Source organism: Nyctereutes procyonoides, unplaced genomic scaffold (genome assembly GCF_905146905.1).
Source record: "Nyctereutes procyonoides isolate TBG_1078 unplaced genomic scaffold, NYPRO_anot_genome, whole genome shotgun sequence".
In the NCBI taxonomy this organism is placed as follows: Eukaryota; Metazoa; Chordata; class Mammalia; order Carnivora; family Canidae; genus Nyctereutes; species Nyctereutes procyonoides.
In genome coordinates, this window is record NW_026575125.1 from 82,664,542 (window position 1) to 82,675,625 (window position 11,084).

At 41.7% G+C, this 11,084-nt stretch overlaps 1 pseudogene; it reads right to left on the reverse strand.

The window, feature by feature from the left end:
* Positions 1-10,178: 10,178 nt before the first annotated feature.
* LOC129518025 (40S ribosomal protein S27-like) lies at positions 10,179-10,800 on the reverse strand (annotated as a pseudogene).
* Positions 10,801-11,084: the final 284 nt, after the last annotated feature.

Here is an 11,084-nt window from a genome sequence, read left to right on the forward strand (position 1 = left end):
GAATGTGATTCTGGTGTTTAATGATACATAGTTTTCACATACATATTTATGTACTAGACTATATAAACAAAACCATGCAACATGTGCTTTGGGATGGTTCAGTAAATTTTCAGTAAAATTTCGAGGGCAGTTTTGACTATATGCAGTTAAACCTGATATTGCTCCTTTAAACTGAATTTCCCATCTCCATCCACATTCTATCCCAGCACTTTATTTATTTTTTTAATAAATTTATTTTTTATTGGTGTTCAATTTACCAACTTACAGAATAACACCCAGTGCTCATCCCGTCAAGTGCCCCCCTCAGTGCCTGTCACCCATTCATCCCCACCCCCTGCCCACCTCCCCTTCCACCACCCCTAGTTCGTTTCCCAGAGTTAGGAGTCTTTATGTTCTGTCTCCCTTTCTTTTTTTTTTTTTGTTCTGTCTCCCTTTCTGATATTTCCCACACGTTTCTTCTCCCTTCCCTTATATTCCCTTTCACTATTATTTATATTCCCCAAATGAATGAGAACATATAATGTTTGTCCTTCTCCCATTGACTTATTTCACTCAGCATAATACCCTCCAGTTCCATCCACGTTGAAGCAAATGGTGGGTATTTGTCGTTTCTAATGGCTGAGTAATATTCCATTGTATACATAAACCACATCTTCTTTATCCATTCATCTTTCAATGGACACCGAGGCTCCTTCCACAGTGTGGCTATTGTGGACATTGCTGCTATAAACATTGGGGTGCAGGTATCCTGGCGTTTCATTGCATTTGAATCTTTGGGGTAAATCCCCAGAAGTGCAATTGCTGGGTCGTAGGGCAGGTCTATTTTTAACTCTTTGAGGAACCTCCACACAGTTTTCCAGAGTGGCTGCACCAGTTCACATTCCCACCAACAGTGTAAGAGGGTTCCCTTTTCTCCACATCCTCTCCAACATTTGTGGTTTCCTGCCTTGTTAATTTTCCCCATTCTCACTGGTGTGAGGTGGTATCTCATTGTGGTTTTGATTTGTATTTCCCTGATGGCAAGTGATGCAGAGCATTTTCTCATGTGCGTGTTGGCCATGTCTATGTCTTCCTCTGTGAGATTTCTCTTCATGTCTTTTGCCCATTTCATGATTGGATTGTCTGTTTCTTTGGTGTTGAGTTTAATAAGTTCTTTATAGATCTTGGAAACTAGCCCTTCATCTGATACGTCATTTGCAAATATCTTCTCTCATTCTGTAGGTTGTCTTTTAGTTTTGTTGACTGTATCCTTTGCTGTGCAAAAGCTTCTTATCTTGATTAAGTCCCAATAGTTCATTTTTGCTTTTGTTTCTTTTGCCTTCGTGGATGTATCTTGCAAGAAGTTACTGTGGCTAAGTTCAAAAAGGGTGTTGCCTGTGTTCTCCTCTAGGATTTTGATGGAATCTTGTCTCACATTTAGATCTTTCATCCATTTTGAGTTTATCTTTGTGTATGGTGCAAGAGAGTGGTCTAGTTTCATTCTTCTGCGTGTGGATGTCCAATTTTCCCAGCGCCATTTATTGAAGAGACTGTCTTTCTTCCAGTGGATAGTCTTTCCTCCTTTATCGAATATTAGTTGACCATAAAGTTGAGGGTCCACTTCTGGATTCTCTATTCTGTTCCATTGATCTATGTGTCTGTTTTTGTGCCAGTACCACACTGTCTTGATGACCACAGCTTTGTAGTACAACCTGAAATCTAGCATTGTGATGCCTCCAGATATGGTTTTCTTCCAGCACTTTAAATAGCTATTTTAGAGGAGGAATGGCAGTTATCCAGGTGGGGAATTAGGGGGAGACATCCCAGGAGAGGAACCAAAACTGTCAGCAGAGTTACCAAAGAGCATAACACACTGGGGGGAACAGCCAGTCCAAGTTTTGGCCAGGCTCGCAGAAGATGTGTGAAGTAAAGTAGCAGGAGATGTGATCAGGCAGGTCAGGTGAGTTGAGATTATTAAAGACAGGGATAAAGAATGCAGTCTTTAAATAGAAGAAATTAGAAGCCATCAAAGGAGTTTAAGCAATTGACAAGATCAGATCAGCATTCCAGAGAAATCATGTATCAGCCAGGTGGTGATTCTCCTCCGACACAGTAGAGGAAGAGCCTCTCAGAGGGCCAGGGAGGCTCAGGTTCATTTTATTAAGACTCTTGTTGTAATAAAACCAACAGAAATTACAGAAGTCACCAAATGTGTAAATTATTCTAGATGATTATGTTTAACCAATTAATGCTTTTAATGCACACACGAACTGGACTGCTATTTCTATAATCTCATCTGGAGATGTTGTGAATCAAAGCTGGAAGCCCAGGCCACCTCCCAGCCCCCACCTGGCCTTACTTGCAGACTCCTTTATATTCTAAAACCATGAACAAGCAATTTAATCTCTCTGAGCCACAATTTTCTCACTACAGGGATAAATAATGAGTTTATAAGGACTGGGTGGGAGAACATGTGTCCAGTGTCTGGTGTACTTGGGTGGTCAGCAAGTGTTATGATTTTTTCATCATCTTGCAATATAATGAGTTTGTGCCCATGTGCACTCAAACAGGAGCACCCGTGCACTTGCACCAATGTGCTGCCCTGGGGCCAAGGTTGGAAGGAAAATAGGTCCCCCAGACCCTCCCGGTGCCTCTCCCTGCTTCCATGTTGAACCACCATCCCTGAAGAGACAGTAGAGCTTCCACCACAAATGCCTACCCATTAGAGCCCCCTGCCTACATGTTCACCTTGGTGCAGCTGAGTTATGCCATCACTCTAGTCCTCCTCCCAAGAGTGTTTGCAAACAATCTCTAGCCTCGGTTAGAGAATTAAAGAATTAAAGAATTCCCTTTTCCATGTTAGAGAGACTTCAGGTCTCCATTCATCTTTCCCAGAAATCCATCAGAAGTAAGGGGGGCTTTCTCACTGCTCCTGAATTTACACTACTGAAGGTCCTCACCCGCAAGTGCTCTTGGGGTACTTGGTCTTTTTCCCCTGCTGAAAGATCACCACTCCCTTTGGGCTCAGTGTTTTCATCTGGGGCACAGAGCCCCGTACCTCACAGTAACAATTCCCCAGCTGAACGACAGCAATAACTTACAGTGGCTGCAACAGGCTTTCTGAGTTCCTATTAACTTTGCAGAGTCCAGTCATTGAGTTGGCATGAGATCCAATGCTGAGAAGCTCTGCTTTATAATCAGGGTGATTTCGGAACATAGCATCAGCTAAATGGGTCCCTGGGCCTGAGCCAATCTCCCAGTGCTCCAGTTCCAAGACTCACCATTTGCAGGATTCTGTCACTTAGAAGTCCTTGGGGATGGTATATTTTAAGAGCTAGTAAAGGACTAATCTGAAAAGACACTTTGGAGGTTCATTCGTTGCACCATGGTGAAAAAAGGAATCTCCATTTATCATCATTACATGCTGATGATAGATAATACTCAATGGTGCCCTAGTGATACCCAGATCTTTTACTAATGTACATGGCAGAAGATTGGAATGAAAACATAACCGGCTCACATTCCCATTCACTTCTAATTGCCCATTTTCCCTTTAAAAAGATGTCACCATCATTATCTCCTGCTCCAACATGATAGGAGTTTTTGGCTGAAAAAGATTGCATGAGGTCATTTCATCTATCCCCCTACCTTTAAATAAATCTACACTGAAAATCACCCTACACCGCTGAGTATCTAATCTTTTCTTGGTGACCCACTTCCTGGTTTAACAAATTGCCCTCCAAGACTGTTTGCAATAGCTCTAGCCTAAATCCCTCCAGCTGCAATTTAATCTTCTGTTCTTTAGTTTTCAACTTCCCATTAAAATTCTTCCAGTTGTGACTGGTCATATGCCATTTCTGTGGGTTTTCTTCCCCACAGTCCTTCTTCTTTGAAATATCCCTAACAAGCTCTGTGTGCCAGCCCTTTAATCGACTCTGTTAATCTTCATAAAAGCCTCTCCAAATCATCCACGTCTCTCATGGATTGAGTGAATATGACCAACAATAAAAAAGAAGGAAAATTCAGGAAAATGAGAAAAGATGAGTCTACCGGAAGCTTTCCCCCATTTCCACTGTTTATATCTCTGATCTTCTGAATAATATTATTTAGTGCTATTTTTATAGAGGGCATGTAGTACATGTCCACAGTAGAACATGTTACAAAAAATAGAAGAATAAAAAGAAGGAAAAACAATCTCCTATTATCAGTCCAAGTCCCATGGATTTCATATGTGTGCATACGTATGTGTGTGTTTCCTCAAATTGAGATCAGACCATATTTGCTGCTCTGTATCTTGCTTTGTTCAGGTTGTATTTCACTGGCATTTTCTATATCACTACCCACTCTTCCAAAGTATGACTTTTTTTTAAAGTAGGCTCCACACCCAATGTGGAACCTAATGCAGGGCTTGAACTCACAACCCTGAGATCAAGACCTGAGCTAAGCGTTGGACATTTAACCAACTGAGCCACTCAAATGCTCCCATCCAAAGTATGACTTTTAAATGGCAGCCTAATTCATTACCTCGTAGCTGTATCTTGGTTCATTTAATCATTCCCCTATCCCTGGGCATCGAAATGGTTTCTAATTTTTCACCATTTTTTTTAAGGAATCCAACTTGGTTTCCTTTTTTTTATTTATTTATGATAGTCACAGAGAGAGAGAGAGAGAAGCAGAGACACAGGCAGAGAAAAGCAGGCTCCATGCACCGGGAGCCCGGCGTGGGATTCGATCCCGGGTCTCCAGGATTGCGCCCTGGGCCAAAGGCAGGCGCCAAACCGCTGCACCACCCAGGGATCCCTTTTTCACCATTTATAAATAATGCTGTATCAATATCCTACATAAGTCTCTGTCCATGTTCCTGATCTTTCCAACAGGCAGCACTGATGTGTCTGTGTATGTGTAAATATACTTGATTTCCTGACCCCCATAAACTGTCACTCAGACTTGCAGATCAGATCTCTGAATAATTTTCCATCAAATTCATATGTAGACTCTGAATAACAAATAATCCATGGCTTTCTATTCTTTTTTGTTATGTGTTTTTTAAAATACTATTTATTTATTTGAGAGAGAGAGAGAGAGACAGAGAGAACACAAGCAGTGGGAAGGGGCAAGGGAGAGGGAGAAGCAGACTCCTCACTAAGCAGGGAGCCTGACTTGGGACTCCACCTCAGGACCCCGAGATCATAACCTGAGCCAAAGGCAGATGCTCAACTGACAGAGCCACCCAGGCACCCCTGTGGCTTTCAATTCTTAAATATCTCCATCATAATTATAGGAGAAAGCTCCAATTCTTTAACAGACCTTCTAAGCTCTACCTTTTGCCATTTGTGCCTGCACCTCTATAGTATACTACAATAATTCAGACTTCTAGTTGCTTGCACATTTCATGATGCTTACTACCTTTTTTTAAAAAAAGATTTTATTTATTTATTCATGAGAGACACAGGGAGAGAGAGGCAGAGACACAGGGAGAGGGAGAAGCAGGCTCCATGCAGGGAGCCAGATGTGGGACTTGATCCCGGGACTCCAGGATCATGCCTTGGGTCAAAGGCAGGCACTAAACTGCTGAGCCACCCAGGGATCCCTGCTTACTACCTTTGATTACATCATTTACTCTGCATAGGCAGCTTCTCCCATCTTCTTTTCTTACCCTAGTCCTAAGTATTCCTTCAAGAATCAGTTCATATATCATCTCCTTCAGGCAGTCTTCCTTGAATTTCCAGGTTGGGCTAAGTGCACCTCTAACGTGCACCTATGGTACCTCGTGTGTGTTGCTAACACATTATATTGAAATCCATTTTCATTTCTACTTTTGCCACTAAACCACGAACATCCTGAGGACAGAGGCCATGTCTAATTCATCCCCTGGTGCTTAGTTGAGTATCTAATATATAGTTATATATACCAGTTCTGCTGAACAGAATTGAGTACCTTTTGTGCCTGGTAACTCCAGAGGAATTATTGAATGAAATATCAAAATCATAATCTAGTAGGGGAGATTAGTTTCAGAATAAGGAATCTCAAAGGATCCCCATGATGCTTGATCAGTTGGTATGTGTCTCCTTAAATACAATATCATTTTAATTTTAATGTGATGTCTACTGTTGTCCTTGAAAAATTTTATAGGATTTATTTATTTGGGAGAGAGAGTGTGTGCACAGGAGCCTGTGGAGGAGGGGCAGATAGAGAAGGAGAGAGAGAATCTCAAGCAGATTCTCTGAGTGCAGAGCCTGAAACTGGGGTTGATCTCATGACTGTGAGATCATGACCTGAGCTGAAATCAATAGTCAGATGCTTAACCACTGGAGCCACCCAGGCACCCCATTCTTGAAATTTTCGTACCTATAGTCAGCCCAATCTGGCACCATTTCACCTCTCTGGAAATATACTTTGGAGGGTAAAACTAGCAGAAGAAAATGGGAAACTGGACACAAGTATGTCCAGACAGAAGGAGTTACTTTAATGTTTCTGAGAAATACTCTACATCCCGTGTTTCTCTTCTGACTCACCCCCACCAGAAGGCGAATGGCTTCTCTACAAGACATAAGCCATATGGACTGATGTTGCTTCCTCCTTCAGGAGTAGTGTGATCCCCAACATCAGTTAACTGCCTAAGATTAGCTCCTGGGTGGCAAGAAAGCTAATGTTGAAGAGGAAGGGCCTTGAGAGACCAGGGGAGCTTGCCAATTGACTAATTGACAAGGCAGGACTGTAGAAAATGGTGGGTTGCCAATCAGAAAACATTACAGAGCCATTCTGTACATCAAGGTATAGAGGGGTCCTGAAAGGGGTACTAAATGCCCACGATGCCCCCAGACCTGCTGAATGGCAACTAAACCAAAGCACCCTTCTACCAACTGACTTTTCTTTGGAGAAGGGTAAGAGAGGTAAATACTGACCCATGGGCCTCCGCCTAGATGGGAGCCTAGAGGCAATGACTGAAGTAGCTGACACCTGTAACAGACTGAATCACGATCCCTTCAAGGGTTAATCAAGAGCAGTTGGACCAGCCACCAACCAGCTGATGAAGCTGATCCTGGAGCCTCCATGTGGAGAACAGATGGGTTCCTATATGCTTTAAATACCATATAGCTTTTCAGAAAGGCTGAATCCAGTGGAACAGGATTCTTACTATTATTTTAATACAAGCAGTCCCACAAATGAAATGTGTTCCAAAGGCTTAGTGGTTTGGAACTCAAAACACATTTTTTCCTGTAGAATGAATGTTATACGCTAATTCTCAGGTTCCCATCCAGCCCATAAAAACCGTATTAAATCCTGCAATGTAGCTGAGCTATGATACTCCACTAGTAGTTGGAGTTCTATATTATAATTCTGTATTAGTTGCTGGGGGCCATGTAATATAGGGAAATAAAGAGTCCTAGAAGAAGTTTTTCTCTTCAAACCTCTGCTTCTGTCTTGGGAACAGTCCTGCTCGCTTGAGGCACATTTTCCAACATGCCAAATTGTTTCTGAAAAATCCTCACCTTCCTTTCTGCACCTTCTCAAGGCAGGGCTCTAGTGCCTTTGAGGCTACCCTAAGCCCCTGACTTGACAGCTCCCTAAAACCACCTTAGCATCTTCTCCAGTTCCCCCATGGCTACCAAATCTCCTCTTCTCCCCAACTCTCCATGAAGTTACTATTTCCTCACAGAAGTCCAAAATGTAGCTCCTCCACCCTTATGCCAGACCTGTTCTGCTCCTGACTTCCCAGGCTCAGTTAACAGCAACATAATTCTTACACAGTTAAGTTCAAAAGCCCAGGGTCCTCTTTGGTGTCTTTTTCCCTTGCTTCACGCAGCTCATCAAATGTCTCGTTGATTCCACTTCTGAAAAGTCTTTGGATATCACCACCCTTCTTTGGGATCTCATCAGTGTAAGGGATCCTTTGGCAGCTGCGGTTTTGGCATCAGTGTCTGTAATCTCTCACTTGAAGTAAAGCCCAGCTCTTTCCTCTTCCTTCTCCTGACAGATGAGACTTCCTAAAGTAGAGATCCTCCATCCTTCCCCCCCAAATCTACCACTGGTTCTCCTAACACATCACAGATACTCTTATTCCACTCACTACTCACAACCCAGGTGATGTAGCTATTTTCATTCCTTCTTTGAAAATGAGGAAAAATAGGGGTGCCTGGGTGGCTTAGTGGTTGAGCATCAGCCTTCAGCTCAGGGCATGATTCTAGGGTCCTGGACCCTGGGCTTCCCACGGGGAGCCTCCTTCTCCCTCTACCTATGTCTCTGCCTCTCTCTGTATCTCTCATGAACAAATAAATAAAATCTTAAAAAAAATAAAATCAGGAAAAATAATTTACTGAAAGTCACTGACCTGCTCAGTGATGCAGGCAAGATTTGAACTCAGGTTTGTGTCGAAACCCATGGTCTTTTCACTCCACTCCACATCCATCTATAGCCCAAATACCTTAGGTTGGCGATCCAGGTCTTCCATGATCTGGCTCCACCTTACCTTCCTGTCTTCTCTCATGCCACCCCTCTTTATACCTACTCTATTTCTAACCAGACAACTTGCTGCTTTTCAAATCTGCCCTGGAATCGACTGCCTTTGGCTATGCTTTTTGCTGGGTAGTGAGAACTTTCCTTGGTAAGGCCCAATGCAAATGCTATTTCCTCCACAAAGCCTTCCCTTCTACCACCTCATCTACCTACAAATATTCTTGAATACTAGCCGAAAGTTCTCTTCTGGGCAGCCCGGGTGGCTCAGTGGTTTAGCGTCGCCTTCAGCCCAGGGCGTGATCCTGGAGACCCAGGATCTAGTCCCACGTCAGGCTCCCTGCATGGAGCCTGCTTCTCCCTCTGCCTGTGTCTCTGCATATCTCTCTCTCTCTCTGTCTCTCATGAATAAATAAATAAATATCTTTTTTTATCTAAAAAAAGAGAAAGTTCTCTTCCTTTACCACAACACTAATTGTAGCCTCATTTTAACTGTAGCCTACATAACTAATGGCAGTGATTTGAATGGGGTTTATAAACCCAACTGCCACTTTAAATCCTTGAGGACAGGTACACAAACTTTCCACCCTTGTGGAAGTATCCATGATAGGGATTCAGCCAAAGTTTAAGGTATGAATTATTACTGGAAATTAAAATTGCCAGGTAAAACAGGGCTGAGTGTCATGATGAGGATTTTCTCTTTGATGAGAAAGCCCCCAGAGTATTTTGATCAGAGCAAGGCCATCACAAGAGTTGTATTTTTAGAATAACTAATGAAGATTCAAAATACAGGTGAGAGACAGCTGTGCTGGATGAGTCTCAGCTCTGTTGTGCATTAACTCTGTGAGTTTCGACAAGTCACTTTATTGAGATATAATTTACATGCCATAAAGATCACCCATTTAAAGTGCAAGATTCAAATTTTTTAAAATTTTGGGTGGCTGGGCACCTGAGTGGATCAGTCGATTAAGCGTCTGGTTCGGTTTGGGTCATGATCCCAGGTTCTGGGATCGAGTCCTGCATCGGGTTTGTCTGCCTCTCCCTCTCCTTCTGCCACTCTCCCCTGCTTGTGCCCTCTCTCACACACATGCTCTCTCTCTCTCAAATAAATAAATAACATCTTTTTAAAAATAAAGTGCAAAAGTCAATGTTTAACATATATTCACAGCATTATGCAACCATCACCACCAATTTCAGAATATTTTTATTACTCTGAATAAAAGCCTCATGCCCATTAGCAATGGCCCCCCATGTTCCCACAAACCTGCCAGCCCTTGGCAACCACTAAGGTATTTGCATGTTCTGGACATTTCATATATATGTAATCATACAATATGTGTTTTTTTGTGATTGGCTTTTTTCAGTTGGAATAATGTTTTGAAGGTTTGTCCATGTCGTAGCATCTATCATTCCTTTTTATTGCTGAATAATATTTCAATATATGGACATACTCGTTTTCTTTATCCATTCATCAATGGATGCATATTTGGGTTTTTCCCATTTTTTGGCTATTATAAATTATGTTGCCATGAACTTTCATGTACAAGTATTTTTGTCAACATATGTTTTCTTTTTTTTTGCCCATAATCAAAACTTTATTGAAAAACTGACACCAAAATAGGAGATCACTGCTATAAACCTTACAAAATTAAACATGATTACATTATCTTGGTAGATTAACTGTAATTACTGAACTGATAAGGCTTTCTGTGATGTAACACAAATTCAAGAGGTTGTGTGGATCATTAGTGTTGCTTTCTTCTAAATGAACAGCCCTCTGTGAGTCTGGACTCTTTTCTGTTAGCTGGCACAACACAGTTGAACAGCCTACACAAAGAACCACCATCTGAGCATGGCTGAAAACTGTGGTCATCTTGTAGCAACCTCAACCTGGACATTTTACATCCATAAAATAGGAATTTGGGCATTGAATTAGCCATTTCTTTTTGTTTTTTTCTTTTCCTCTTCCAAGGGTGGATGTAGCAAATCTCTAGCCAGAGGTATATTGATCGTTTCGCAATCCCAGCCAGTCCTGATCTCTCTGTTTTCTTTTTCAAAAAGTAGGCTTCACACCCAGCATGGAGCCCAATGTGGAGCTCAAACCCATGACCCTGAGACCAAGACCCAAGCCAAGATCAGGAGTCGGATACTAAACCAACTGAGCCACCCATGTATCCTGTGAACATATGTTTTTTTTTTTTTTGAACATATGTTTTTGATTATCTTGGCTATATCCCTAGAAGTGCAATTACTGAGTCACATGGTAACTCTAATGTTTAAGTTTTTCAGGAACCTATTCCCACCAGCAATGTGTTCAAATTTCATCAAGGGTTCAAATTTCTCCAAGTCCTCACCAGCGCTTGCCATTTTCTGGTTAAAAAAACAAACAAAAAAAAAAAACAAAAAAACAAAAAAAACTATACCTATAGGTATAGGTATAGGACACCTATAAAGGTATCCTTCTGGTTGTGAAATGGTATCTTGTGGTTTTGATTTGCATTTCCCTAATGATTAATGTTGTTGAGCATCTTTTCACATGCTTCTTGGCTATTTGTACAGCTTCTTTGGCGAAATTTCTATTCACATTCTTTGCCCATTTTAAAATTAGGTTATTTGTCTTTTTATTATTGAATTGTAATTGTTCTTTATAC